This window comes from Lissotriton helveticus, chromosome 12 (genome assembly GCF_964261635.1).
Source record: "Lissotriton helveticus chromosome 12, aLisHel1.1, whole genome shotgun sequence".
Classification (NCBI taxonomy): Eukaryota; Metazoa; Chordata; class Amphibia; order Caudata; family Salamandridae; genus Lissotriton; species Lissotriton helveticus.
Window position 1 is genome coordinate 582,055,229 of NC_136073.1, and position 26,522 is coordinate 582,081,750.

At 43.7% G+C, this 26,522-nt stretch overlaps 1 protein-coding gene across 3 annotated transcripts in view; it reads right to left on the minus strand.

Annotated features, from left to right (window-relative positions):
- Positions 1-26,522, minus strand: part of ADGRG1 (adhesion G protein-coupled receptor G1) — a 431,161-nt gene that overhangs the window by 123,718 nt on the left and 280,921 nt on the right. Inside the window, exon 1 of one of the 3 annotated variants that reach the window (XM_078670643.1) lies at positions 19,200-19,324. The exons of the other annotated variants lie outside the window; for them this stretch is intronic. The gene's annotated coding sequence lies outside the window, so the exon portion shown is untranslated. Of the gene's footprint in view, positions 1-19,199; positions 19,325-26,522 lie in introns of those variants that run through there. 3 annotated transcript variants of the gene reach the window in all.

Genomic DNA, 26,522 nt, shown 5'->3' on the forward strand with positions numbered 1-26,522 from the left:
ACTTGCTGGACACAGAATTGCAATTTGGAAGGGGACACCTTGTGCCCCATCTCGGCCAGAAAATACAGAACTGTAAGTGACGCACGCTCGCAGTCACGTTCAGAACGGGCTGTGATCAGTAGATCATCGACATACTGGAGCAGGGCAGTGTCAGTTGGCATGTGAATATTGTCTAGTTGTCTTTTAAGTGCTTGACTGTAAATACTAGGACTTTCTGTGAAACCTTGAGGAGCTCGTGTGAATTTATAGCTTCTTCCATTTAAACAGAAACCGAAAAGGAACTGGCTGTCTGGATGAATAGGGACACTAAAGAATGCGTTCTTGAGATCGATAACTGTAAAGAATGTGGCTTCAGAATCAATGGCTGTCAAGAGTGAGGAAATATCAGGGACTACTGGGTACTGGGGTATGATACACTTATTAAGTTCTCGAAGGTCAATCACTAATCGATAAACTGGAGGTGCATTTGGATCAGTACGTTTCAGGACTGGAATGATAGGAGAATTACATACATTGGAGTCAGTATCTACAACCACTCCTTGGGCAATAAGCTCGTCAATAATTTTGGATAAGGCTGCTACAGCCTCAGGTGGCAATTTGTACTGTCGGATTCGTGGTAATACAACACCTTGCTTCAGGGTCACACGATGGGGTGTGATATGCATACAACCTACATCAGTTGGACCTTGCGCCCATAAATGCTGCGGTACATTCAATAATCTTGGATCAAAATCACGTAATACATAATGACCTTTAAAATCACGGAGAAACAAACGGACCCCTTCTGGGGAGCAGCATATGACTGCTCCTAATTCTTTCAGTGTTTTAATGCCTAACAGATTTTCTGGGCAAGACTTCGTGAGTAACAAATCTGTAGTTCGGGACAATGGACCGACTTCTAGAGTAACTGGTTTCGATATTTCATTAACAATAGGCTTTCCTGAAAATCCAAGGGAAACATTTCTAGAGCCTGAGAGTGGAGCCCCTGGAACCTCGTCATGACTGATGGTAGTCCTACTTGCCCCTGTATCAATCAGAAACTTTCTGTCTTTCCCTAATACTTGACTGTGTACATAGGGACCCTCTTGATCTACAGGAATCTCGATGAGAGGCAAGCCTACCTCCCTCTCTAGGCTGTTTCATGAATATGGCTGATAATCTGGATACTCGGACTGTGCATACTGGTACATCTGCTGTGTAACATGCTGTGTTGCAGCGATAGGCTGCGGTACTGTAACTGTCTGTTGTGCATTCTGTGGTGACTGGGAAGTCTGTGAAACTTGTTCTTGTCTAGGCGGACGTGGTCTTTCTTTAGTCTTGCCAGTAGCTATGTTGTGTTTCAGAACTGCACATTCGTTTATAAAATGACCTGGCTGTTTACAGTAATTGCATGTCCCTTTAACGGGAACTGCAGGATGACTGGCTTGATTCGGACCCCTCTTCTGACTGTCTTGTGGAACAGATTGTGCAGCTAGTACTTTCATTTTCGTGTCTTTCATACGTCTCTTTTCGTGTTCCTGCTCTTCCCTGATTCTGTTCTGGTGGTACTGTAACATCTGGAGCATCTGTGACGGAGTATTAGCTTGCCATGTACTTTCAACTTTCAGTACTCGATTTTTAACTTGTGGACTTGAATTCTCGACTAGTTTGGTAACAAAAAGATGAGGGTACGATTCACTACTTGTTTTCAGACCACTATTAATAATGAAACATTTCTCAAATCTAGAATAAAAATCACTAGTATCTTCGTCTTGTTTCTGTTTACAGGCTGAGATGGCATCCCAATCTTCCTTTTTCGTGGCTAGTAATCTTGGCAAAACTTGGATTAACAATTCGGGCAAAGCTTTAGCTTTATCCCCAAGACCGGTACCTGGAACTCGTGAATTATCTTCAGCTTCTAATGCTGTCCAATCTATCGTTTTCTCTCCCACCTCCCATTCTTTTTCTTTGAGTTTTTCATATATGCCCGCAGGCAACAGGACTTTTAACATTTTAATGATATCAGGATACGTGTATTCTCCCATACGGAGCATGTCCTTTAATTCACGGTGAAACCCTGCTGGATCTTTATCATGACAGGGAATTAATTTTTTCATTTCCAAAAGTTCTATTTTCGTGATAGGGGTGTAAACAAATACTCGTTCTAGACCACCACCCTCTTTCTTGACTGGATGCACTTCTCGTAACGGATTCTGTCTGTCTATGTAGAATGATTTACTTTCTGGGGGTGAGACGTGAACAAAATGTGGATTCAGAAACGTTCGGTATTTGTGGCGCTGTTCTAGAATGACACTAATTAAATCGGTACCTAGACCTTTCCATCTATATTGGAGTAACTCGTTCAATACATCATGTAGCGGACCTGGATCAGAATGTTGTTCCTCATACAGCGTAATGAGGTGCTGGATCATATACATACCCACCAGACGTTGCTCGGCTGGGGGGAGTTTCAGAAAAATTTGAGCCACTATTTCGTCTGGAAACGTGGTAGAATCAGTAGTCCATCGGACTGCTGATCGGGCTAGTTCTTGTTCATGCATTGTGCTAAGCTCGCTATACCCTATTCGTGATTTTAGAATGTGATCGGTAGCTTGGAATACTTGCTCAAGAGAACACTGTTCTGGTGCTGGAGGAGGAGAAGCTTTCTTGTAATCTAGACGTGAATGTCGGTCGGAAAGTCTAGTTCTACCTACATACGCTATTCTGTCGGGATTCTCGTTGTCTACCTCTTCACTAGAAGAGTCATTCTCTTTCTCGGTTGCTCTTTTTGCTTCTCGTTCCTTGTGTATACGTATTATTTCTTTACGAATTTTCTTGTACATACTCTCTATACAACCTTGTGTCTTGTGTCACTCCACCTAGTCAGGACTTTCAGTTCTTCTTGATCTTTTTCTGGACAATCTTGCTCTCTTATTAAACAGTTAATCAGGAACTTTAAAATCATGAGCTGAGTCTCGACTTTTCTTTGAACCATAGCTTCGTGAATACTTCCTGGATCCACTCCTGTACGGATAAAACGATATATTCTGTCTAGATGTTCCTTCATATCGGGCAGGGTGGTCAAAAAGCTGGCCACCCGTCTTAGACGTACTGAATATAAGATCATGTGATCTTCGCCTGGAACTGGATCATATATACAATCAGTAAGAAGTCGCTTGAGATCTGTGTATGTCGCCACTTTTGGCGTGCGCTGTAACGCTAGCTCATGTAGCGTCAGACGTTTCGGTTGAGGCGGGGTACGAGGAGAACCTCCCCCCGCGGCTCCTAAACTAGAATCGTCGGTGAATACTGTACGGGCTGGTAGAGTGACTGGCATAACGGGTACATTTACTGTGGGCTGGTCCGGGGGTGCTGGAACATGAACTTGACCCCCGGGAACAGTAGTTGGCGGGACAGGAATTACATTATTAACGGGAGCAGGCGGAACAGGCGGAACAGGCAGAACATGATTTGCATATGCTGGGACTGTGTCGTCCAAATAGGACAAAAGAAAAATTTCAGCTGCGGTCGGTTTGTGACGTAGCTTAATCGGGACCATTGGTGGCGGTAAATTACAGGGTGCTTCCGGGGTTGCTTTTGGCAAGCCCTCGGCAAGAAGAGGATACATGCCTTTAATAAGGGCATTTCTCTGTCTATCTGACTGTTCTATTCTAACTCGTTCACCTTCTTCGATTAATTCCCTTTCTTGGGCTTTCTCTGAGGATTCCCTACTTAATTCGGTTTTTCTGAATTCTTTTTCGGTTCTTTTATGAGATTCTTTGCGCCATAACTCGATGGCATCTTTCTGGGACTGTCTGGCTTTCTTTTTCCATAATGCTTCTTCTACTCGCATGATGCACTCGGCATCCCATGTACCTGATACGGGCCATCTATATTTCTCTTCTAGTTCCTTAGTATAATCCGCCCATAAGTCTAGATATATTATGGCATCTAAGCCATGCTTGTGATACATAAAATGTCCTGGACTGTCCCTAGGAGGGACAGGAACTGCTTCTTCGAGTAACCCTTTTCTGGTCTTTAACTGACGTAATTTCGAGAACAGAGGCATTTCGGTAGTACACTTGGAAAACAATACACAATAATCACAGTAATAGAATAGCGAACAAAACACTCATACCACGACATAAAAATACATTAATAACAGTTCGAACAGAAATACTACCTGATACACTGAAAACAGAACACATGAATTTCTCGAGAACGAAACTTACTAGAATTACTGGATGCACTGCTAAAACAGTACAGAACATACCGGTCCCATAAAGAGACACGTCAGGACCCGTATCCACCTAGGTGAATACTTCGGACTGGATCTGTGTACCCAAACCCAACGGACCAGGATCAAACTAATGATCCTGTCTAGATACTTCCCCCGCGACGGTACTCACCGGGAAGCAGAAACTGGAAGGCCTCGGACTGGACTGGACTGCTACGACGTCGGACTACGAGCTTCGGAAACTTCGGTTACAGGTGGGCCTCCGGATACCTCGGACCTTGTTCTCTCGGCTTGGGCTCTGGTCGGGACAAACCGCCTTCCACACCGCCTCGTCTGGATACCGGACCGCAGTTTCCGTCTCCTCCGTAGGCCTGAGGGAGACTTGAAGCAGAAATATCTGCACTTGCGCATAGGGTTCCGTCACGGCTGTAGAAGGGTCAGGGGGCCTGCGTTGGATCGCCGGCGCGTGGGGAAGAGGTAAGTCCCTATTCGGGCGCCATTTATGTGGTAAATAAATAATTAATTACCGGTACTATTTTTGAATACATTAAGAATAACAGATAGCTCAATAAATAAGAGGCAAGATCCGAGGAATCTGAGGTTATCAGGCTTTAATCAGGGAAGGGACAGGATCAGGACAGCCTGAAATAAAGTGACATCGAAGGCACGGGATGGCAGCTGCACCTCTTTCATCATAATTCAACATATATATAGTAAGACATTTCAATTACATTACATACAGTAGGCGTAACTAATGACAAGCGTAAGATAAGGAGACATGGGTGTGAAAAGAAGGCGTGCACAGGGCGTGCACTTGGACATGTGATGAGAACGTCACAGAAGTGTCATGAAATGGGCGGAAACATGGAGGGGGGCTACCTGAGAGCAGCTGGGACCTTTAACCTAATGGTGCGCGCAAACGGGCAATGACGTGTTACCAGGGAGAACTGGGGCTCTCAGACTAAAGTCTGAGAGGTCAGGACGACATGCACCTATAGCATATCTGGTATCTGGTGTTTGGAGAACATGTTGATAGAATCTAAATGTCATCAGGGCAGAGGCTACTTGACACTAAGACTGGTGCATGCATCTATTCTACATGTATTGCGTGTGCTAGGAATATTCTATGAATATTAATACAGTAATTCTCTTGCATGGAGACAGAAAGACTAGACTATAGCTGGAGATGTTTATACGGTTCGTTAGCGTAGGAATGTGAAGAAGGAAAGCTGGACTGATAACTAGAAGCATAACATATTCTTGGCAGACAGGCAGGCAGAGCCAGGCCGGGCACCGCGCTGCGCGGCGGAAGTAAGTGAAGGGTCAGGGATGCAGGTGGGGGCTGCATCGCTCCTCGGAGTGGGTTCAGGAGACTGGAGCTTGAATCTGGTGTCCGGGCCCTTTTGAGGCCTAGAAACGGGGACAATGCGGTGAATTAACGTGCACACTGTGTAACGTGGCAACATAGGCCTAATACTCGTTGCTTTCACGAGAACTGGAGACTGGCATACTAGAGTTGGACACAACTATAATTGCGTCTTTAATCGATCACAGGGGGATACATGCATATCGATCATGCATATATAACATAGGATGGGGAACACGTAGGCACATATGGCAAGGCAAAATTTACTTTTCCACACTCCGATGCTCTAATACGCTAATAGATATTGTGCAAGACAGGATTGAATGTAAACCAGAACTATGTTTGCTAGAGCTGCTGAAGTCAATCAAACCATATAATAGACGACTTGTTGCTGTGTCGACATTATTTGCTAAACGGGATGTTGCAATGCATTGGTGTGCAAAAACTGTGCCTACATTGGGGAAGTGGTTTCGAGATCTGGTATATTGTAAGGAGCAACTCGAGGTCTATGCTGAAGAGTTCCCAGAAACGTCCAAACCTAAAGATTTATGTTCCCCGCTAACGGCTTATCCCCTGGCAAACCCAGATATAGTATAAACTAAGTGAAAACACTTGGTAGAGTGCACTAACAAAAATATGTACGAAATCATTGACGAGCTGCATTAGAAATATATCTGAAAATGTAATTTAACTCTTACATACTGGCCTGAGTTGCGATGAATAGTTATTCTCTTCTTTTTCATTATTTTTGGGATATGGTGGGTGGGTGTGGGACATATTTGCTGGAATACAATGGGCAAGTCTGCAGTCAAGTGTATGCTATGTCATTGTTGATTGCAAGTGAGATGATTGCCTCTGTATTTTTATAGTGCAATATCTCGACATAAAATCAAGAAGAAAAAAAAAGAAACTAAAGGGAAAATCACCTATGAGGAGTGCCCAGCTGGGTGAGGTGATCGGAAGATCAGCAGTGGGCGTGATAGGAGATTTTGGTGTTTGAATTAAGGACAGTGCCCCGGGGGTTGAGTCAGGAGAGGAGATCGATGGTGAGGAAGGAGCATCTTAGAATGAGCTCTGTAGCCTTTGGCTACTTGACCCGTACAACAGGAGTGTACTTCTTAGGAAGTCTTCACATGATGACACCTTTTTCCGACTTGCTTGGGGAATGCTAAGTAGAGATGTCAAGTTAGTAGTAGTGTAGGGACAGGCTAATGCTCGTACTTACGAACTTTCAATGAAGTCTGACCTAGACGTGGGGGCATTTATTGCCTGTGTCTTGATCCTGGAATTTGTCATACTTTTCATGATCAGAAGATTAAGAATCACCGGTAGGTTTGGCTTTATTTTAGTTCTAATGTATTTTTACAACCTCATCTTGAGGTGTTTGTCTGTCCAGCTATTTTGGGATTTGTAATAAAGCCATTAAACTTAGAACCTGGAGCCTGTGATTCTTCAGAGTCATAAATTATTGGATTTTAATCTGTTATGAAAAATTGTTTCTCCCCTCCACACTCCCAGGCAGACACCAACGGTCTATTGGCCGAAGGTTCTAGAGTAAATGATAAAAGAAACCCAGCCCCTTCACCCCAAAGACACCTCGGTGACCCAGATAGCTGATGCCAGTGCATCAATGCCACTCTGATGCCTGCGTTCAACCTTCCTTATGCCAAACCAGTGTCAGTCCACCCCTTCTCTGGCCTCCAATATTGGACAGTGTTCTGTAAGCTATACCAAATCAACGCTGATGTCCTGATTCATTGGGGTAGTGAGGGTGTCATGGGCGAGCTTGGAAAATGTGCAGTTTTCCCGGGTCACCCCATTCCTGGTAAGTGGTAAAAACAGGTCTAATTGGCGTGCACTCTGCCTCTTATATCTCTAGGCACTGGCGAAACTGCACCTGTTGCACTATTGATAGCTACGCCCGCATCCTGATTTGAGGCTCTAATGTAAAGCCTGGAAGTGCACACAATTGTGAACACACTGGTGCCAAGTAGAACCAATCTGCCCTCCACTGCTAGCAGGCCAGACCTCTAAAACAAGCCCTCACTGCCTCAGACTTTTCATGAACCCTCACACCTCAGACGTCAGAAAGTAGATGTCGTCATTTCCAGCCAGATTCCTCTCCAAAGCAAGACTCCTCTCCAACCTAGGAGCTCAGAGGCTTTTTTTGTCTAGTGTTGATTTGGCAAATGCTACAAACACTCCCCTCACCATTAGCTGATAAACTGCAGTCTGGGCCCAACGACAGAACACTCGCACCAACACACACTTGACTAAACTACTGCTTAGGGGGCAAAAGTAAGTCAACACATTTTCACCTGCACACAAACCAAGCTTCGGCAAAGGAACGGGTCTGGCTTCGGCAAGAATTGCTTTGTATGTCTTTGTTTGTATTGCAAACATATTCACTTTCCCAAAAACACTTTGCAAACATTTGAAGAAAAGTAAAACACTAGTTTTCAGGTAGCAAAGTATATGTGGTCAGGAAAATGCTGTCACTCCGAGTGCACGGCAACCAAAAGAAAGAAAGCTATTTAGCACCTCTTCAACTATATGGACCATGGCACAAAGAAGAAGAGATTATAGGCCTCTATCAAATCTATGAAGGTGCATTTAATGTTTATAAAAATGACATTCCAGTGCCTAAAATTCACACATATTTACAAATGTAGGAAAAAGAAATAGCAGATGAGAATAACATTAATGCAGAAATTAAATGCAATACTGCATCAACTAATAATACTTCCACTACCAGGACTGGCGACCAACATGGGCAAACAGTGATGAATAAAAAAGCTATGGTTGCCATGGAAGAGGTTCAACATGCAGTGGGTGAAGTTAAAAACGACATTGAGAATTCGGATTGCTCGGTATCTCCATTAAATTCAGAACAACTAGAAATATACAAAGACATAAGGCAATCAGTAGACCATGAACTTCAACGTGAAAATGGATTATGTCAATATACTTTTGAATCTATATTACAATATGTGAGCGGCCAAGCTGGAACACAGAAAAGCTTTCTTATTAAAGTATAACCCACAAAGCTCTCTACACTGAAAAACCTATCTACCTCACAAACAAACTATCAAAAGCTGGCCAAAAGAGGCCTTTGTTGAGCTCAAGCACTCTACTCCTGATTCCACCCAAACTTAGGAAAGAAAAATCACTCACTCAGTGCTTAATTTGAGCCAGTGCTTTCCAATGCTCAGCGCCAGCACATGATTGTTAACACTGGCACTTATGCAGCCTGGCACATGGTGGTGCTGTTTGTGTTATTTGGAGATGAGCACAACTACATTTGTTTATTAGTTCAATGTACATTAAAATCGACTAATAAATGCTGCTCAAACCATTCTTATAGTTTTGGGGGCTTGGAATATTCTGAATTGTCACACCTGTAGGAGTGTGATGGTTAACAGTTGTGTTTTACTGGCACTGGCGGGGGCAATGGGTTGTGCAAGCTGCAGTGGCCTCCGTACGAGGGCCCTGGCACTTATTTTTTATTTTATTTATTTTTTTTACAAATTAAGCACTGATTCACCAGTTTGTTCTTTGGGAATATGCTCATAATTTGGAATGATCTGCTACAGGACCTATGTACCACTCAATCATTTCTACACTTCAGAAAACAACTCAAACAACTTCTCTTTAACAAATACCTGAGCCCTACCTCCTAAAATAATTAATGTTCCTGGATACATTTCCCCCTCATCCTTCAAAAAGCCTTCAACATCTCTACCTTTGGAAACAACTTTGCATTTACTCCTCCTACCTCTGTAACCACCTACCTTCGCTACCTCCGAACTAATTCGTCCATCTACTACACCATCTATTGTTCTTTTGTTTATTTGACTCTGTATACTTCTCTTATGTATTTTTGTAACTGTTGCTGTGTAAACTCTGTAAAGCGCTCTGATACCCTCGGGTCAAAGTGAACAATCCTGAATCAACTAATACATGAAGTGTGTTGACCAAAAGCTTTTATGAGTATGCATATTTGTATATATTTTTGGGGATTTTTTTTCAGAAAACCCAAGGATGGCGAAACAGCTAAAGCTGGCACAAGACCAGACCTGAAAAGAAAAAAAAGTGACTCGGCTTGCATTTCTGTAGAAAACACATCTTTCGAAAGTCACCTTACTGCTTTGTTAAGGGCAAAGGTTACTGAAACTTTCAGTTATTTTTCCCACTTTCGGTCCAGACACAAAACAGATATGCAAAGTCTGGAGTGATGACTCATTGTGTAAAAATGTCTAGTATGATCTTTTGTGTCATCCCAGCTCTCATAAATCGCCCATTTGTGTTAATGACTTATTTGTCCTGTTTAAGAAACATTTTGCATCTCTGCAGCATGATATGTGTGGTATAGTTATTTATGCAGAACTCAACACCCCTGATGAGTTACTGAAGCGTTTTTCGGGGGTAGGAAACTACTCCATTGGAACCAAGTATTTGTGATTGGGTTGTGCATTATGGTTCTTGTCTGTCAAGCTATTGGTTATGCAGCTGTCATGCACTTTGATCATTTTCTCATCCAGATGTATTATCCAATTCATTTTATAAGTGGATTACGTTTTGTTTTTGTATATTTGGGTAAAGGCTGTTGAATACCAACACTGACTTCATGATGTATAGGATACCACCAACAGGTCTGTTATCTAGGAGGCATATCTTCTGCAGAAAGGTCCTCTCATTATCATCTTTGGCAGGTGCCTGGTCATATAGTTGACCATACATAGGATGCTTTATACCTTAGTAGCTATGTAATGCACACGAGTTTAGAACGAATTGTTGTCCTAAAGCTCTTAGACATATGAGGGCTGATTTAGAGTATGGCAAAGAAGGTATTCTGTCGGAATGGAGTGCAATCTCTGCCAAACAGAAGGCCCGCCTGCCTGATTTAAGGCCATAAGGAAGTAAGTGATTGAACCGACTCTGCCTCCATCACTGACATACGCCTCTGATGGCCGAAGAAGAAAGGGCCATCGGTAAGCATTTTGGGTCCTATCTCAAACGTACTTTAGGGGGCCCTGTGTAGATCGGCTTTGAATTTATGATCCAGATTCAACTCTTTAAATGTCCCCTTTGGCCAGGTCTCTGACAGTGCACAGACACCCTGATTCAAATTCTAAATGTGTTTATATCTAATATTCTGGGATAGGGATTCAGGTTTTCGATATTGTAACACAGCAGCAGCTCCCTAATATTAATGCAAATAACCTCTGTGACACCCTCCCATTTCTCATGTGATATCCTGTTTGGATCTAAAAGAAACATTTTTATGGATGTTGCATGAAACAAAAACACAATTGTCTACAAAATGTCTGTAACAGACTCTCACACATTACTCAGATTAAAAATAAATTAAAGGAAAACAGCATTTGCAACAGTCTGTATAAGAATTATTCAAGGCCATCAGGGCAAGACTCTCTGAGGAACAGAGTTGGCTCTATCAGAAGGCCCCCTGAAAAGCAGGGGCCCTGGGCCAGAGCCAACTTTGCTCACGCCTTAAAATGTCTCTGGTCATCGGAGGTTTGGCCATTTGACTGCCAGCCTGATTTAGAGTGGAAGGTTGAATGGTCAGTTTATGCTATACCTTACCGCCGTGCAAAACTTGGCAGTAAGGGAAAGAAAAATCATTAAATAACTACCACACCAAGGGAAAAAAATTCCCATAGTGTGGGGTCGGTCTTGGGTTTTTTCAAACAAAATTCCACTTTGGGATTTTGATTTTGAAGAAACAAAAAGCACCTTAAAGTTTGACGGGCGGCCATCATGTTTAACAGAGCAGTCCGTCAAACTTTTAACTTACTGATAGGAACCATGGTGACGGTGGTTCCCGTCAAACACTACAGTTGTGTGCTAGGCAAATGGAAAACTCCAAATACTGAAGATTGGTACTCTGAGGGTGACGGAGTAAATACTATCCTGCAAAGTGTAAATCAGGCCATAGTTATGTTATTTGTTACCAAAAAAACCCAACACTTTTAGATCTTGGAAAGAAATCTTCATTGTATATGTATGTCATAACATTGTCATTAGTTAGATGTATTTTAGTTGAGGCGTGATGTCATCCATGCGGTTAATCAGTGTGTAAACCATGCGTAATCTATTGCCAGACTGAGACCTCACTTGTGACGAAGGTGGATAAAAATGCAGAGGGAGATTTGTGTAGTACTGATTCACAATTACTAAGATGTGTTCAAAGAGGTCTGTTGTACTTAGATGGAGAAAGGTTTTGACAGTCCTATAATTTAGGAATTAGCAGTTATACAGATTCCATTTCTTTCAGATGTGAGCAGCATGCTTGTTGGGATGAGTGATTCTCCTGAGTTCTTTTTAACCCTGGGTGTGGTACTATGCTACGCTCGTGGAGCGCGCATAGTTTGCGCTACTACACACTACGCAAATTGCATGTAGCACAGTGCAAAAACACGTAGTGTAGCGCAGCAGGCATTTTTTGCTTGCTCACGGTCCTCAACACCAAGTTGGCAACCCGAGCGAGCAAAATCAACATCCCTGCGAGACTTTTTACTTGTTCGCGATCAGCAACATCAAGTTGCCGATCGCGAACATGGAAAATAAACCTCCCGGAGAGATTCTCAATGTAGTCAGGTTTCGCATTGCGAGTGGTCGCGTATGCTCGGGACCGTTCGCGATGAGAAACTACCAGTCCGCGTTCAGAAAGCTGCCGCTCGAGTACAAATCTACTCAAGCGGCAGAAAACGACAGTTTGCACTGTGCAAGATGCCGTTTGCAACGATTGCAAAGTGCGGACAAGCATCTGGCACTGTGCAATCAGTGCGAACAGCATTTCCCTACCGCACTACGAAGTACGCGTAGCTACAGGTAGCGTGCGTAGTACGAAGTGCACTTCACATAGCTACGCGTAGCGCTACTACGCCCAGGGTTAGTTCTTTTGTCCCGTCATTGGCACGCTAGTTGAGAGATCTGTGGGAAAGTAAGATCTTGGGATCTTCCACTCCATGTGGCATGGTAGTAGGATGAAATCTACCTACCAGTTTCCATTGTTTTCATCTGGGAAAAAGTCTATTCTCCTAAAGGGGTTGTCAATGGTCTGTATATTTACTAGACACAAATTCCATAGTTCTGCAGCATGAACAGAGAAAGTATGTCTAGGTGTTTTTTTTTTTTTAGTGTTACACGATTAGCCGAAGTGCTACTCTGGACAGCACTGTTCATTTTTGCAAGTACCCTTAAGCTTAGCCCGCGAGAAAGCTGGTCTTGTTCATGGCACGTCAGCGTGAGTATTGCAGAGTATCTTGAAAGCTGATCTTCTGGTGACAGGAGCCAGCGAAGTGCCTTTCAGTGAGAGAGATGTGGTCCCATAGGTTTAAAGGTAGGAACTATCTAGAGCTCTTAAGTTGTTTTATGACTGACACTCAGGCTCCATTATATAAAATATACTACAACAAATGTGACATTCCAAAAAATGAACCTCTACTTAACACCTAGGACACTGATACTCCTAGTATGGCTCGGGGACCGAATGCAGCCCTTACTGACCTTTACATGCGGCTCCTGGTAAACAGCAGCACTGGGCTGCTGTTTATTCAACTCAGCAATAATATTTTTAAAAAGCAAAATAAACGTTAAAATATTCAAAGGTTAAGTGAAGTTAAAGCAAGAAATGAACTAGCGTGTCCTGTACTGTGAAGCTTTAAAAGCACCTTCAACGTTAAAGGCATCTTTCAGCAAATGTGTAAAAGTATTATAGTCTTTTCAAAAATGTAAAGTGTATATCATGAACATGCAGAACCATTTCACCTTAGTACAACAGATTTTATCAGTGCGTTGGGAAGTATTTTATTTAAAAGTGAGAATTTTGAAACATGAAAGTAGAAACATTCATTCATACTCCACCCTAACAACAATGGCAATAGTGAACTAAGAGGCAGTCAGTTGTTATGAGAGTTCTTTGGGTGACCTGAGTTTCTATTATACATGAACATTATAGTTTATTAAATCAAACACAGAAGATTTTAGAACACATCCTGAAGTCATATATGTGATAATGAAGAAAAACTGAGGTAAAGCGAAATAAAGCAATTGCCTTGTATCATACAATTTGGTTAGATGGAGAAACCAGGATTAATCCCAAGCTTACGATTTCACATTGTGCAATTCAGACACAAGATGTATATGTTTTGCTTCCTCTACACCCAGCATGCTAGAATCCCCCTCAAACCCCCAATATCTGACCACCACTCTGCTGGTCTCAGTGCGGCACTCTGTCACAAAACAGACCAAACATTGTGGCCCCTGGGAAAATGTTTGGGACTACCCATTACCTAGGAGTTGGGGCAAGCAAATGTGTCCGGTAGTTGCAATCTTAGGGCCCAATTACGATGCGGTTAGGAAATCTTCCAGACCTAATGGGTTTGGGTAGGGTTTCCAAATGACTCGGATCGGGAGAGTCCGACCGACCGAGTACGATGCATCCGGATGCTTCCAGATATGATTCGGTGGGACTCCCATTGACTTCAATGGGAGCCTATATTCCAACCAAATGCATAGGCACCCCGATGCCTGCCATGGTAAGGGGGGACCCATGTGTACCCCCACGGGCCCCATTGGGAAGGTTCCATGTGCAGGGGGGCAGCTACGGACCCCCAAAGTGTGATTCCGACTGCCGATTTGAATCGGACGGCGCGATTTGGAAAGGTCTTTCCGAATCCATCACCGTACACAGTTGTTATGAAACATGGCCCGTAGACACGTATGATTCTGCTCAGTACGGCTCGGTCATTCCGAATGCCGTTGGGTTCGGATTGGGATATTCCTAACGCCTAACTCGCATCGTACTCGGTTGGTAGGAAACCTTTCCGAGTTGGTCAAAAAGACACGTTCCCGAACCGATTCAGACTGACTAAATGCCCTTAGGAGGCCTTCCTAACGGCATCGTAATCGGGCCCTTAGTGTCTATCTAGGGAATTCCAAATAAGGATACTAGAACCCTCACCCACTTAAGAGGCATGCTTCATCATTGGGACCAGCTTCTTCGCTACGCTAGTGCGGCAATGCCAACCAAGCCCTTCTACCCCTACAAAGTGGAAGGATGGCACTCTTTGATGGGAGATCTTTTCCCAGCCCATTGTTGTGATTGGTGCAACAGTGACGTGACTGGTGAGTATGAAGATACAACATTTGTGAAGGTTAAAATTGGTTTGATAATCCCTAGTGCCCATACTTTATTTATAGGGATCCCAGTCAAGATTTAAACAAATTAAAAGGACCAATAGAACACTCTTTCGATGGTGCACTGTGTGAGGGAGAGAAAGGTTGACAGAGATACCCATCTACTAATTAAATTTTAATAAGTGAAACCAGATAACCTGGAATAAACACACGGCATACCTGCTTCCCCAAATTGTGTGATCCTAGGCAAATAGTTTATTTCACAAAGCCTCCTTCTTCTTTATTATCAACCTATGAGAGCTCTTTCAAATGCTTGAGTTCAGGATGTGCGCTTTACAAGCACCTCTAACGTTTGATTTAGTACACTGTAATGTTGCTCCATCTATAATAAGAATCTACACCAAGTTTAGGGTTTACAGGGCTACTGACTTACCTCTTAGTTCACTAATGGCATTGCTTTAGGGGGGGGAAGAGCCATGAATGTTTAAAAAAACTATCACTTTCAATAAATGCCTGTCTATGGAGTGACATAGTCTGATGTACTAAGGGGAAACACAGCCACATGTTAAAGAAATACACTTTTGTTAATTTCAAAGGGATATCATACTTTTAGTAAACCTGCCAATATTTTTCATGATTCGGCACATGCACAGACTCTTAGAGCCGAGCCAGACCCATGGCTCAGCTCACCCTATTAATTTGTCTGCATCCCTCCTCCAATTGCAACTCAGGCTCAGTACATGGGGCCATCGATCACATGATAAAATGACTCGTAAAAGGCAAGGACTAGAAACATGGAGCCCTGCCCACATGCGCTGATTTGACAACTGTAGCTTCTTGTAGCAGAGACGAAGAAGAGTGTGTGCAGCGGAAATGCATTTAAAAAAAGCAATACCAAGGCAAAGACTCTGGCTTGTTGTGTTGTAGATTAAAATAGTCATCAGTTCTCGGGGAAAACTACCAGGTGGGAAGGGCAGGGGTGAAGCTTCAGCAGGGACCTATGGGTGTGACACCCCTCAAAATGTATTTGTGGTTTGGTATTGAGTCTGGGGGCCCAGAGTCAGGTCTGCTATGTCTGTTGGTTTTTCTCATCATTCTCATTTCACTAAAAGGTTCAACTTGTTGATTTATTTTTATCGGGCTCTTAAATACATAGTGATTAGTTTACCTTAAAAGTAATACATTTGCACCCATAAAATTACTCCTTAAATGGGTGCACATTTTCTCCCCCTCTCCGAATCTCACTGAGTAAGCTACGCCCCTGAGGATTTATACATTAAGTTCATGCCAGGGCCTTTGCAGAACTTAAAAATGTGAACAAAAGGCTGATCTTTTTCGCTGGGAAGTGTGGCAAACTAAGGAACATTCCAATGCACTATTGTCGTGTAGTTCCTATAGGATCCATGCAGGACCTGCGCGTTTGGATAACAAACTGTAGGACTGGTGGCAGACTAATTCTGAACACCCCCACCGGGTATGTTAGCCTGTTTGCATTAGCTGACTCACAGTGCCACTATAATCTCCTCTTATCGTGGAGAGAATAGTTTCTGGCAATCTTAGATCATGACAACCCTGATCCCTCAGGATCGTGGAAACAATGTACTACCTTTCGCTCAGTCACTCATGCTTTGTCTCAAAGAGTCACACAGAAGAAACAGTTGGGCGTGTTACAATAAGTATTTATTGCACAGTTGTTCTTCTAGTGTAAAATATATGTGCTGCGACAACCGTTAGACAGCAACAGAGATATATGATCAGCAGTACAGTGAATATGAAAGGATAGTACAGTGCTACCATTTTACAATAATCATAAACACAAACATGGATACAAAAAATGCATGATGAAAGAAAGTGCGTGTACTCCTACGATGCCTATCTAGATGTACCTAAGTGTACCTAGCATGTGAGTAGGTGTGAAGCCAAGAATTCCTCTAGGTTTAGTCTAAACCCATTACCTGAAGCAAGAGAGTGTGGGACCCCCGTCCTGGTCTCGAGTTGGACACCACGCAAGGGATGTTTAGACCACTGTCAGCTGGAGCGTCTGCATGCAGGAGCTTCAACTTCTCTGGTCAGTGTGTCGGCCTGGAAGTCTCGGTTCCCCCTAACTAATACTAGATAGAGGTGCTGTATTTATACAGGTAAGTATCTAGGGTTCCTTTGTCCCTGGTTTCTTGTATTAGCCATTGTTGGGTTTGAGAATGACATATGGGATGAACCTTGTACGTAGATATTATGTAGGTGGATGTAGCTCCTGCCTGGTTTGCAAGAATCCTTATGAATATTCATTCATACTGTGACAGTCTAAAGATGAAGTCATAGAACGCTATTGTTCAGGGAAACCCTCAGTCTGCACCCAGGACTAGAAACAGGTAAAGTTCAATTCTAAAAGGCTTGTTACTGTGTAGCATAGGGGAGGTAATGTAGGTGAAGGAGTATGATGTTACCCGGGCCTATATAGGGTACCTATATGAAACATAACACTATGTCCTGAAGACAACCCCCTCACCGGTGCACAGACAGACACAGGTCACTGTGCTGGTGTTTTAAGAATGACTCTACTGTTATTGCAAAGCAGAAAACTGTTTCTGTGATAACTACAAAATATTGCTACGTTTTTTGTGTGGACAGTGGAAAACATTAAAGTTATCATGTGACATTGCGTAGCATGACACGAATGACCACAGATGTGCAGACTTCCCGTGCACAGTTAAAGTGGGTGATGTGGAAAACCCAGAACAACTATTTTATTGCTACCAAGGAATGTTTGTATTCTCCCGTGATGCTAATGTGTATAAAGGAGAAATCATTAAAGCTATCTGTTCGTATCTCATTCGCCCATCCCCGATGTTATGAAGAATGTGTCACTGGTATTTATATAGCGCCTACAATTCCTGAGAAGACGTTTAAAAAAAATGACATGCCCTCAATAACAATGCATGAGACATTCCTAGATTAGAAAACCTTGTTTGATTGCCTTCCCTTTATTTAATGTTCCTGCACAGATTTACATTTTTTCTAACTCTTGACACGTGTCTGGTTCATTGAAATGATGGCTTCTGGTATTCTGATCCCCTCCAACAACATGTTTTAAGCTGGGATTTAACAAGCCTGTCTGTGAAGCGTGAAATTTGTCCAATATAAGATATTGGTTTTTGAGGTTCAATTATGGTTAGCGGCTGGGGTGGTGAAGGGATTTTAGAGTTCAGCATGGGGTGGAGTTTAGGGTGGAAAGGGGTTTAAGGATTCAGGATAGGTTGAAGTTTAAATGTAGAAAGGGGTTTTAGGGTTCCGGGATGAGTAGTTTAGAGTGATGAGTTCTTACGGGTCATGGATGGCTGGCGTTTAGGACTTTTAGGGTTCAGTTATGGGTGAAGATTGAGTGTGTTGAGGTATTTTAAGGGGGTATGGGACTGGTGGGGTTTAGGCATAGAAAGGGGTTTTTAGGGTTCAGGAATGGGTGGAGTTAGGGGTAGTGTGGGATTTTATGTTTCAGGGATGGTGGATTTTTGGGATGGAAAGGGATTTTAGGCTTTTAGGGATGATTGTAGCTTAGGTGTGGTAAGGGATTTTAGGGGCAGGGACTGATAGTGGTTAGGGGATGTGAACGGTCAGCGATCAATGGTGTTTACGGGGGATGAAAGGTCAGCAAATTAAAATCATCAGAAGTAATTGTTTGACAATGTAAAATATATAAATACGAAATAATGTCCCCTGAACCAAAGCACTGACATTTCTCCATCAAAACTGTTTCTGAAAGTAAGACATGCAACCATCGCATTTACACTTAAAAAAAATTGCCATTCAAAAGCTATTTCGACCAAAAAGACATTCTATGAATTGGTTTCTATGGACAGGTAAATGCCAGTCCTTCTGAAAATATCTATTAAATAGTTTAGATACAATGGTTTCGCAGTGATGGATTTCGATGAAATCATTTTTCTATGAAATCATATACAACCGTGAGACATGACTTAGTCAGAGGCCCCTAACACATTCTGCATGGGGGCCCGATCATTTTGCGTTATGTCACTAGTGGAAACATCTCAGGCTCTACTTAGGCCCTGATTCTGATGTTGAGGCTAAACTCTGATCTCGTCGCAAACTCGGGTTGTTTAAGGTTTGAGATTCCGACCCCAACGCTGTATTCCATATGGGGTAATTATCAGGTGCGAAAAATATTGCACCCCTGCAATTTCCCCCAAGTAAATTTCCCTTGTTCAAAGCTGCCAAAATGTACCATGATAAACATGGGGCTATGCAAAATTGTGTGTGGTAGGCACATAGTGCAGTGCATGTTCTGCCCCATTTCTGAGTAAAAACCCGGAAAAGGAGTTAATTACGGGACTTGGTAAATATCTCACCTTGCAGTGCTGGTATGTGAACCTGGTTAACACCTCAATGGCTTCGGGGTCACCTGTAATTGTGGCGTAGTGCCCAGGTGGCCTTGGCTCTCACCTGCTGAAGGCTGCCTCTGGGCTCCTCTTTGCAGTCAGAAGTCCCAAACAGGTCTGTTTTCTCGGATTCGCTGACACCACTATGAATCTCCACTCTCCTGCTAGCTGCAAGCACGCCGACCAGACTACCTCATACAGAGTGAGTTCTACAATTTATGAAACCAGAAGCCTGGCCTCCACAGACACCGCTTCCTTTGCACTGTTCCTCTTTCAAGGCCATTTTCTGTCTACTCCAGGAATACAAGGTTTGTAGCGGCAGGGCTCTGGGAGCTACATGTCACTGCCACGCTTACAAAGTACTAACTGCTGCATGACTGAGGTGCTCAGCAGGGATCAGGCTGGCTTAGGTGATCTCATTTCCACCATTTTGAAGAATCCGCTGTCGCTGCATGTGGTCGCGTACATGTACCAGAGCTTTATCTGGGATAAACACATTTTACATCAACTGTCACCACAATCTGACTTCATTATCGTGGAGTTTCCATAGAGATGAAAGCTAAAGCGATCACTCAAGTCACAATGCTGGACTAGTGTGATTTCAAAGAGAAGCAAGTAAAGAGGAATACAAATCAGAACTCCATGCATCCAAGATCATTGGCTTGGCTGAAAAATACGTAATGAGGTTGCGTCACTGCGTGTTATTACAGCAAAATCGTCAGGATAGCGCAAGGGACATCAAATGAAAGACGGACAACCGGGCACCTTAATCAAAACAAACTACTGAAAACTTGAGTCCATAGCAATTTATTACGTTATATTGTAACATTTATATGGCACTGACTGCCCCTATGTGGGGCTCTGATGTGCTTGCCTGGATGGGAAGCACGATACACCATGTATGAGGACCACGGAGGTGTGGTTGTCGTGTTATGGGATGCAGTGCCTAGCATTGTGAGGGATCATGAAGTTTGAGAGAGGGGTGCACAGTTTATGGTATTCAGTAACCACGCACCTTCGATCACTTCTACCTATGTATGTATTGCTTATGGCTACAGTCCACTCAGCTGGTGACCGCATAGGGGTTTCCAGTCTGAGATTTTCTTTTTATGTTAATGGCTCTGAGCAGGCACATAAAAAACAACACCAAGCTCACAGTCAGACTGTGCCATCTGAAGGCCGCTCTTTAGTGCTGCAAAGGAACAGAGGAGGGTTGGTGGTTTAGAGAAGTTGCGAACGGTCTGGTAGGTTGGGTGCTTGTAAAATAACACGTAGGCAGCAGCAATGCTATTTCACAGTGTCACTAGACCACATTATGCCAGCGGGCACAGTGTGTCTACTAGTGGGAGAATACAGAAGTTCTCAGAGAAGTTCCCATGCAGTCAGTTTTGTTTTACTTGCAGTGGGTTTGAAAAGATACTCTTAAGTCCAATCAACAGCATACTCTTGTCTTTTCTCTTAGCACTGTCCTAGTGAGACAGTATGACAATGTTCTGCAGTAATGTGAAATTAACTTAGAACAGATACATGGATACGCCATAATACAACACAGATATGTGCCAATATTTGAGCAAGAGAAAGGGGAGATTTACACAAATATTTGAGGGAAACTAATTTCCTCACTGACTTCCAATTAAACGGAGGATTATGTATTTTGTTTTTTTTTTAAAAAGCAGGACATGCACGCAGCACTAAGTTGTTAGCACCGCAAAAAAGGTTGTGCTCACAATTTCTGTCAGCACCACAAAAAAGCTTGTCCTAACTTTGTGCCATGTGTAGTTACTATTTCTGCAAATTATACCTAAATAGTGGCGGCTGCCTCGGAACGGGGTTGGTGGGGGGGGGGGGACGCTAGTGGATAGATGGAGAGCAATGTGAGGTCAGATAGCAGAGACCATCGACACCATCTATCCACCCAATGTCAGCTTTCACTTACCTGTAACCAATAGCCCATTCAGACTCATTTATACACTCACTCACCTATTTGCACATCCACAGACACAAACTAACCCATCAATAAACGTATGCAGACCTCAAAATCAAAGCCTCTTCCACCGTCAGTTCACTCACCCATCCGTTTACCCTCTAACTCATCTATTCATCCCCTCACCAATGTGCTCACTGCTCATTCACTCATCCATTTGTGCATCAATCTACCCGATTACTTGTTGACTCATTTATACATTCATTCTCAACCAGCCACCCACAAACCAATCGACTTACCATCTTGCTAATAGACATATACAGCCAAACTCGCCCACCATTAAATATACAAACAGATTCATAATAAAACCTTAGATGGGACCCTCCAGAATGGGACACAATACCCCCGATAGGATTTCAGCCACTTGACAGCACTTTTAATGAGCCATTCAGACCAAGAAACAATACAATACGCATGAGGCCAGATGTAGTGAGTATTTTTACAGTTGCAAACACTGCTATTCAGCGTCTGTGATCAGAAAAATGCTTTTTCAGATACACTGATCCCTCTTATGAGTTGGAAATACTTTTCAGACTCCTAACATGCAAATGGATATCGGTTAGGAATCTTTAAAGGATATTTTATATCCGCCCCTTCCAAATACCAAATTGGTGTACTATATAACAAAAAGTGAAGAGTTACCGAGACCTCAAAGGAGATGGTAACCCATTCGCATAAGTCAAGTGGCCCCCCTTGTCGTTTCCCCTTTGTAAATTAAAGAGAATAGACAATAGTTCATGAGACAACGCCCAACTCCCAAAAACCCAAAAGTTTTCTTTTTAAACACAGCTCAGTTTCCTTTGAGCATAAAGGGCTGCAATAAAAAAAAGTTTGCTTTATTTACAAGCAATCTCAGACATGGTGGTTTGCAGGCCTTAGCAGGTCACCATACCTGAGAAGGCCTTTAAAATTAGTGAGTCACAATTTGCGACCTAGCTCGTTAATGTTCAGGAGGTAGAACAGATTGCAACCCACTATAATTCAGAATTTTACACACCGACCTAGTAATACACTGTTCAGTTAATAAAATTCTTTACTGGTGACAAAAATACTAATCGCAATTTGCACCCTGTATTTAATTTGTACATCTGGCCCTTTTGCACAGACTGGATTTGTATCTGTCCTTTCCCACCACTAGTTACCATTGTACAGCTTCTTCACATCATGTATGTGTTGTTGGTGTGTGAGTGAAGCTTGTACTGCTACTGTTTACACTCTAGGAGCTGCTTTGTTGCATTCAGGCTCCTTACTCACGTTGATTAACATTTTTGACTGAAAATTGTATCCTTTCTTAAACTCTGGATTTCCGATTTGTCTGTGGTTTTTAGCTTCCATTTGCTGATGAAACTCTTAGAGTTGCCTTATGCTTCGTCTGTTCATGATTGGCCTGGTGTGCCAAATCCGGTTTTCCAGGGAACAGAACAGCAGACCCCATTTTACCGGTCAGTAAAATTGCATACAAGTTCGGCTGCAACATCAGTCAAGCCTCGTCCTCTGGTTCTTGTGGTGCTTTTTCTCTGGCCGGGGCGGGGAGCATGCAATGCATGTGCCTCCACTGTAGAGTGAAACCCCATTTATCCAGCAGAACCTTTTTTCAAGTTTTGAGAATCATTAAATTATTGACATTAACCCCTTAAGTGCTGCCGTAGGCCGTTGGACGTCGCGAGCACTATCTTCGTAGTGCTGTGCACGTCCAACGGCCGACGCGGCCCCGCCCGTTTTGCAGAAGTGCCGCACTGCCGCAAAATCGCGCCCGCGGCAAACGAGTTAAATAGCAATAGAAATAGCAGAATAACAAACATGCAACTCCACGCCCCACCACAGTCCTATGAAATAGTGGGAGGACTAAACATCCACAGAACATCATCTGATTTTACGTCATTCCACTACCTCTACATTGCCATCTGAAAAGTATTTAATTAGTTACTAGTGTACTTAATTAGACAGATGCAGTGCCTAATTTGAGCCGGTGGTTTCCGGTGCTCAGCACCTGCGCTTAATAATCAACCCCAGCACTTTTCATGAGCACCAGTTAAGGACACATTTTTATGGAGAGATTAAGTGATTTGCCCAGAATCACAGGATGTTGAGCTGACGGTGAGACTCGAACCAGGTTCCCCAGCACCGAAGATGGGAGCTCTGGCCATTACTCCACATCCTCTCCCCACTCTCATGTTTAGTAGTTGGTTCCGTTTTAGGTGGCACTAACAGGAGAAATGGGCTGGTGCAAGCTGCCTCCTGCCGAGAGCCGAGGCACTTATTTCTTTACAAATTAACCACTGCACGGACAGTAGCCACAGGCTCTGAGGAGGATGCCAACCCCCAAATGGATATCAAAAGTGTTGTACTTCCACACACACGCTTAAAACCTACTATGAATAGGGGTTTTCTGTTCACATTGTGCTCACCATGCCAGCTCTTCACCGGGTGACGGTGTGAAGAGAGCCGAAATTGTGTGACATACGGTGGCACCCTGTGATTGCCAGGTCTCCTGTAAGGTGAGCAATACTGAGCTCCAGGGCTTTCAGTGGGATTAAAAAAATGGGGGGGGGGGGTGTCTTTCAAAGGGGTGTGGCCAGTGTAATTAAGGGTGTGGTTTTAAAACACGTAAGGTACAAATCTGTGCTTAGCATAGTGTGCCGCCCGACTTGTATTTTGCTGTTTCTGTCATTGCATCCAGTTATATGATACAACAAGTAACATCATACCTACAACAAGTCAGGACTATTGGCTTTGTCAATCGTTGTTAGTTGCATAAGATAAATAAGCAGCAACTATGGCTTGTATTTAATATTGAAAAAACTCCCACTTAAAGCCCTGGTGACACCAGGACAATGTTGCTGCTCCCGAGTTTCAAAAAGAAATGGGAAGTCCAGAGATAAAATGACTTTTAATGGATTTCTCTTCCCCAACAACACCACCTGTTATGACGTCATGCCGTAACTTCTCCACTGGTGAGAAGTGAGCAGTGTGAGCACGGGCACGTCGATGTGCCTGCTGTCACTGCAGTCTGGAAAAAACAGGCCACCTGTGACAGGGCACAAAACAGAGCCCGATAGAGACCTGTTTTGAGGCCGCCTTTAAAAAATTGCCCGTTGATCAGCACCGGTGAGACCCGGCCCACTTAAAGCCCTGCTGTGCTCATTCCCAACCCGCCTGTCTGAGGAGCAGAGTCGCCATCTTCCCCGAGGGATAGGTGTGGTCGGCCGTTCCTCCACATCATCTCTGGCCAGTGACCTTTGCTAGGCCCGGTGTAGGCCGCGCCCCCCTTGAGGTTAATCATCGCTTTGTGTGTGTGATAAAACAGCGCGCCTGCAGAGTTCCTGAACACCGTGTGCCTCCGGGAGTGCTTGTCCGCGAGCCAGAAGAGGTGAAGCGTCTGTGCTTGGGCTCTAGAAAGCACCATTGTCCTGGGAGATTAGCATTCCCCAGCATCACTTCCTCCCTTGGCTCCCGCTCCTGGCACCTTCCGCCTCGGTTCACGCGCGCGCCTCGCCTCTGTGTCACAGGCTCCTGCGCACAGACTCGGATTCATCGCAGGCTCCTGCGCAGAGCAAGGCGCACAGACTCGGATTCATCGCAGGCAGCTCGCCTCTGTGTCACAGGTTCCTGCGCAGGGGAAGGCGCACAGACTCGGATTCATCGCAGGCAGCTGCCCACATCGGTCTTTTGTGCAGCCCACAGACAGCCTCTTTTTACCACAGTATCTCAAATCCCATGGTGGGTGCCCTGAGAAAGGGGCACCTGCGCCCCAGACGTCACTTCCCTCGTCGTTTATCAAGAAGACCTATAGACAGGGGCGGTGGGTGACATTTGAAAGTGGTGGGGCGCAAAGTGATTTGCATACAGCACCGTAGCGAGCGAGCGTAGCGAGCGATCCCGAACCCCAAAAGGGGGGTTTGGGGGGATAACCCCCCCCAAGAAAATTTTGAAAAAAAAGAAGAAAAATCGTGCATTTTCAAGCAAATTTGAGAAAGCAGGAAGGTTAATAAAGCAATTGTGAAAGTGCAATTATTACATTAATAGATGGCATAACATAGGTAGCTGCTTATTCAGTATAACCACAGAGCTTCATACATTTCGTCCTATTACGCTCAGGTGCTGAATTCAGACTATAAGACTTTCATGAAAATCTCAGCTCTAAGAGTAGAAGAAGTTGCACGCAGTTGGGAAACAGCCTTCACAAAGCTTTGGGAAAATGAGAGGCAATTACTTTAAAGCAAACTGAAAGCAATGCATCAAGTAGTAACTTAAAGCAATGCATCCAGCAAAACAGTACCTGCAGTCAACCATACAAAAGTAAACTAAAGCAAGTGTGAACCTGTGAACCTTCACTTTGAAAGCAGGGTGCTAGTCAACAAGCCAGTCACATACATTTAAACTGAAGAAGAGTACACCTCAGCATGCAGGCACCAACATAAAAGCACCAAGCAAGTCAAACAGTTTAATGAAAGAAAAATGAAAGCAATACATCCAGCAAACTAGACAGTGACTCAAAAGTAAACTGAAGAAAGTGCACACTGAAAGGAATGTACAGTCATAAGTCAGACATTCACATAAAAGCAACTTACCAAGACACCCAATCAATTACATGGGAAAAAACTTGAGCCAATGCACCCAGAAAACCAGACCAGCACACCAAAGCATCCCACCCCTGATAGGATGGCAGCTGTGCTCTTAGGGTCACCCCTCAGTTTTTTGGCAGGGTTGAGAACCCCTCAGTTTTATGCCCTGTGCGCCTGAAGGGGAGACAGGCAAAAGGGGTCATAATGGGACATCTGGCACATCCACTTTGTAATCGAGGTCACTGACCCAGCTCAAGACTGAGTTACAGGCTGATCTTAAATCTTTAAACAACCACAAGGGTCACCAGCTAGTTGGTTCTTGAGCCAAAAGAGTCCTCAGCTCACTCTTTACATCGCGCCTGAGATGACATGACAATGTCCAATAATCCGGAGCAACTGTGGGGACTGGTCTGGGTCTGACTTGGTACGAGCAGGATACAAAAAGTAACGGGTAGGTGGTAATCCACTTCAAGTGAAGGAGCTGTAAGGAACCTAAGCGCACTGGTGTTGATACCACTAACAGGGCAGCTCTGGCTTTCTCAGGGTGGGTATCAGCTGTGTGATGAAACCAGCATGTGAAGCAGGTACCTCAAACAAACTAAAACCAATGCACTCATCAAGACAAGGAGTTACATGAAATCACATAGAAAACCACCATCAAGCCAGGTAGTCACCTAAAGGCAAATTGAAGTGACTGCACACTATGGGAAGTGCACTTCACCAGCCAGCCTATTACACTAAAGGAAAATAAAAGCAATGCTCCCAGTCTGCTAATTAGCTTCCGCAACCCATGGATGGGTGGGGTTGGGAATGGGCGTAAAGTGCCTTTTACTTCAAC